Below are 5,785 nucleotides of genomic sequence, written 5' to 3'. Positions count from 1 at the left end.
CTCCAGTGTAATTACTTGTGAACCCCCCAACCCTGATTAAATTCAATTAACGGATTTTTATCTTGCTCCAAGCATCTGAACTTGGTCAGAAGAAAGACAGCAATGCTGATCAATATAATTTTAAATTCATCTATACTTACCTCAAGTTACAAGCAATTCTATCACATTTCCTCACTTCATTAACTTTCTTAGTCTCTTAGGTAAAGGTTTCACATTTTCTTTCTCTCTTAAAACTCCAATACCCCATCCTTCTCCCATTTGATTTCCTTGATTCTTTTGTCATTGAGAAAATATGGGCAACACATGCTCTTCCTACCAAATTTACCAATTTACTTTCATCTGTACTCATACCACCAGTCTTTATTTCCATGACAATGGTAAACTAATGGTACCTCTATATCTGAACAAGCTCTTCCTTTGTGCACAAAATTCCATTCCTCTCACTCACCCTAGGGCATTATTCCTGCAGTTGATCCTTTCTCTCCTGCATTGCCGTTTTTATCCTCTTTTATTGGATAATTTTTATCAGCGTAAAAGCAGTTACAATATCTTCCATGTTAAGAAAAAAAAAAACCTTTCTTTACCCCTCTTCCCCTTCCAGCTACTACTCTAATTTTCTGTCCCTCTTTACAGCAAAAGTCCTCAAATGAGTTGTCCATCCTCACACTCTCCATTTGTCCTTTTGTTCTCTATTAAATCCAAGAGATTCATCAGAAAATCTGTTGGCTTTACCTTCCAAAGGCATCCAAATTCCAACAACTTTTCACCACCTTCACCCTCTTCTAAAGAACCATCATTTCTCACCTGAACTAGTGCTTCAGCCTCCCAACTAGCTTTTCTGCTCCCATAAGTGTCCCCACCCATGCACTCTGAGTGATAATCTTAAAACATAAGTTAGTTAGATCATGATACTCTTCTGCCCAAAACCCACTAAGGATTTTGCATCAAACTCAGAATTAAATTCAAATCTGCAGCATGGTCGGCAAAGCTCCCATGATCTTGCCCTCCACTAACTCTATGATGTCATTTTCTGCTAATTTCTCATTCTGACCTCACCTCATCTCAATTATTCTGCTCCAGCCACAGTGTCCTACTTGGAGATCCTTGAGCGCACCGGGCACACTCCTGTCTCAGACCTTGGTACTTGCTATTCCCTCGCCTGAGAAGCTTTCCTCCCCCCACATACCCACACATTTGCCTCTCACTTCCTTTAGTCTCTGCTCCAATGCCACTTCTTAACAGAGAGGCCTTACTTAAACACTCTGTATTATGTCTCTACCTTTCTCACTCTGCATTATTTTTCTGTATAGCGTTTATCAGTACCTAAATATTACATAGGTATTTGTTGAGCAACAGCTTTTCCTGCTAGAATATAATCTATATGAGAGATTTTTTTTTCCACTTTTCTATTTCCAGCATCCTGACTGTATCTTTCAAGTAACTGCTCTCAATAAATATTTGTTGGCTAAATAGTAATATCACATGTTTTATCTTCCTTTATGTAATTTTATAACTTGTTTGCACTGTATGTAGTACATAGGTATCTTCTGGTCCATATACATAATATATCTTCTTCAGAGCAACCAATGATGACCAACAATACATCTGTGTTTTGTGGACATTATCTGTTTTAACTCTTATAACAATTCTGAGATTAGGGTTACATTATCCTCATTTTACAGATTTGGAAATGAATCTACAGAGATGAAAACTGTTGAACATAGTTACCATTCACAAACCTCATTCCTGACCCCCCCCAAATAAAGGCTTTCCCTGTTACTTTACATTTGAATTTGCTTTTCTAACATTTAGTCCAAACTATGCTATTTGTTGGAAATTTAATTAACAGCTCAAACCTAAGCATCATTTATACACTTTTGAAACTTGGATCTATAGAAATGGCAGTTGAATTAACTACTTGACAAGAACTATTTTCCCATTTGCCTTTATTTTCCTCTATGTTCATTAATGAAAGCACACTTAAAGACCATGAAATAATGGAGTTGCCTAAATGATTGGGCATGAAAAGCTGGAAAAACACACTGTTTTGGCTCAGTGAGATATTGAAATTTTTATTTTTAGAAATATTTCTGGAGAGAGTAAAGTTTGATGAAGTATATGAAAACTTGAACTGAAATGTTTTATTTATTGATGTAAATTTTTTAAACAATCCAACCTTTAAATTTTTTTCATATTTAATTATTTTTATGCCACTAATTTTCTATGACTTTCTACTCATGCGCCCATATTCCCTCCCCGAGGCCTTTATATTTCTAATTCTTACACATATAATAAAGGTTGGAACAAACTGATGAGGAAAAAAAGTAGAATTTTGCCTTACAAGATCTTTTTAATAATTTTCTAGATGTGCATCCCTTGCTTTCAAATTAGCTACAGTTCAGGAAGTGATGCTGCTAAAGCTCCAACGTGAATGCATGAAGATCCAGACATGAAAGAAGCTGGACTTTACATAGAGAATCTTTCCTCACTGGCGTCCCTCTCCCTGCCTTGTTCATCTCTGCGTGGGGTTATGCCATCCACCCAGGGGCACAATGTCTATTTCCACAATGCATGGGAATCACCCTGGGCATCTCTTTTCCCTCTCTATGCTTTCTGTCCCCATATTAAATCCATCACTGAATCTTATTGACTTTACTTCTAAATAACTCTCTAATCTATGAACTTCTCTCCCTACTTATTGTCACAACCCTGGTCTAATTCTCTGGCTTATGGCAACAGGTTTCATATGGTCTTCCAGCTTTCAAACATTTTTTGATAAACAGCCACTGTGATTTATTTTAAACAGAAATCAATTCATATCTGTGTAAAACCTTTCAATATCTTCCCATTGCATTTAGGAAAAAATTCATCTCCTTCCCATAAATTATAATGTTCTTTATGCTTTAGCCCAGCTAGTACCATTCTCTCTCTCATTACCTACCATCCAGTGTTTATAACTTCACTGGAACTTTTTCTGGTGGTCATCCAACCACCTAGAATGCTCTTTTCCAGACCATGCAAGGCTGGATTCTTCTCACTTTCAGGTCTCAGTTTAAATGACTCTTCTTCAGAGAGGATCTCCCTGACCACCCAAAATATAGTAATTGTTCTCATTGTATTCTCTGTCAAACAATTTTATTCATTTTCTCTGTAATACTTTTTGCATTCACAATGATATATTTACTTGTTGATTGTATGTGTCTCTCATTACACTGTAGACTTCATGGGAATAGAAACAACGTCTATATTGCTCTCCAGTATACATCCAGGGCCTTGCACAGTGCCCAGCATGTGGTAGCTGCTCAATAGATAACTGATGACTGACTGACTGAATGAATGAATGAATGAATTGATGAAAAACTGAATAAATTGTTTGATTAACTTGGTAAACCAAAATTATTGGGTTCAGATTCTATCACGAGATGTTCAAGCCAGATAAGCTTAATTATAGATAAAATTAAAACATATGTATATATATAACTTTTGAAAATTGTAAAGCACAATAGAATTGAAAGAATCATTCAACAAAAGTATATACTCTTTGTTCAAGCTGATATTTATAATTATAGACTAAATACTGGCTCCTTAAAAAAGCATAAATAAAAGCATTATTGCATAAAAATTATACAGTAGTGCTTTACATTTTTAATAGTATAGGAGTAAATTTGCCTCTGTGGAAACATCAATTTTATCAACAAAGCATTAATTAGCAATCAAACTATAAATGTTGGGCTCCTGAATTAAAAGTGAAGGTGTATCTGACTCAATACTGCGAGTGCTTTATTCTCACAATGTCGTTCAGGAAAGCATCTCCTTGTGTCTGTGCCTCGTTCCTCTCCACAGGGCTAGGATTTATTTATGTTGTAACATTGCTCTGGGAAAAGGACACCGCACTGCCCACTTCCATTGCCTCAAACTCTGCCTCATTCAAATCAATTTATGCAAATATATGTCTGAGAGCAGCCTTCTCTGTCTCCACCAACTCAGCAGGCATATGTGGATCTTTGTTTAGGTCAATGCATGCCATATATACATCCACATGGCATGAAAAATATATTTCTTAAAGGAAAATTTAAAATTTAAGCTAAAAGCACAGAATATAAAATGATGTGGGAAAGAAAGCATGGTAAATTTGACTACAGGCGTGATATATAAAGTTATATTATAATCCAAGAAAATTCATTACAGCAGAGATGAGAAAACATTGCCTTATCATCTATTCACTTTCCCAGAATACTGCTGAATTCTGGGAAGAACAAGTGGAAAATAATAACAGTTAAATATTCTGAAGCCTTAATTTTTCTAAGCACTTTATGTACATCAAGTAGTTCATGCCCCACAAAAATTCAGTGAGGTAGGTAGTATTATTCATTGTGTTTGACAGATAAGTAAACATGACACGTAAATATTAGGTAACTTATACAAAGTCATGCAGCTAGTCAGTGGTATGGATAAGGTTTGAGTCTAAAGCCCACATTCTTTTTTTTCCTTTTTTCTTTTTTTTTGCAGTAGACGGGCCTCTCACCATTGTGGCCTCTCCCGTTGCGGAGCACAGGCTCCGGACGCGCAAGCTCAGTGGCCATGGCTCACGGGCCCAGCCACTCCATGGCATGTGGGATCTTCCCGGACCGGGGCACGAACACGTGTCCCCTGCATCGGCAGGCGGACTCTCAACTACTGCGCCACCAGGGAAGCCCTAAAGCCCACATTCTTAAATACTGTTCAATACTGCCTCTGATAAATAAGTTACATTCCAATACATTCTTAACCTACAGATCAGTAAAAGAGAAAGACATGTGCCTGAACAAAAGATTAATCCTTTTACATAATTAATATTTATAATTTCCAGAATATTTTTACTATATTATTACATTAATTCATATAGGTAAACAATTAGCATAATACTTGGCATATAGTATATGCTTGAAAAGTGTTCTTCTTCACTGGATCCTCACCTCTACTCTGTGAGGTAGCAGAGAGTAGATGTCAACATGAGGAAAGCTATTCATGATTATGAATTAACCATGAAATTCTGGTGACATATTCAGCCAGAGTTTATTTCTCTCTCACGCAAAGTGCCATGTTGATCAGCAAGGGCTCTCCTTCAAGCATGGATCAGAGGCAGTAAAATTTTTGACCACGGTTACCAGTCCTAAACCTCAATCCAACTCCCTCCACCTTAACACACAGCTACTTGGGAAGGCACAAAATGAGGTCAAATGTTGATAACTCCCTCCGTCTCAACACGTCATTTATTTTCTTTTTTGTTTTTTATTGTGGTATAGTTGCCATACAATATTAAGCAAGTTTCAGATGTACTACATAGTGATTCACAAATTTCAAAGGCTGTACTCCGTTTATAGTTATTATAAGACATTGGCTATATTCCCTGTGCTGTACAATATATCCTTGTATTGACAGCTTATTTATTTTATACGTAGTAGTTTGTACCTATTAATCCCCTACCTCTGTCTTGCCTCTACTCCTTCCCTCTCCCCACTGGTAACCAATAGTTTGTTCTCTATATCTGTGAGTCTGTTTCTTTTAGGTTATTCAATAGTTTGTTTTATTTTTTCAACACAAGTCATTTCTGCTGCTTACATTTTTCCTAATCAGAACCAGTTATATGACCTGAATGCAAATCCAAAAGAAGTTGGGAAATGTTGTTTTTCTATGGGCCCATAAAAAGAAAATCATGTAATAAACAAAAAGAATTGTATCTGCTACAAGTACTAGTATTCCTCTTTGTTAAATCAGTATAGTGAGGTACATGAAGGTATACTGA

The sequence above is a fragment of the Mesoplodon densirostris genome, chromosome 2, assembly GCF_025265405.1.
Source record: "Mesoplodon densirostris isolate mMesDen1 chromosome 2, mMesDen1 primary haplotype, whole genome shotgun sequence".
Lineage (NCBI taxonomy): Eukaryota > Metazoa > Chordata > Mammalia > Artiodactyla > Ziphiidae > Mesoplodon > Mesoplodon densirostris.
This window is presented reverse-complemented; position numbering follows the sequence as displayed.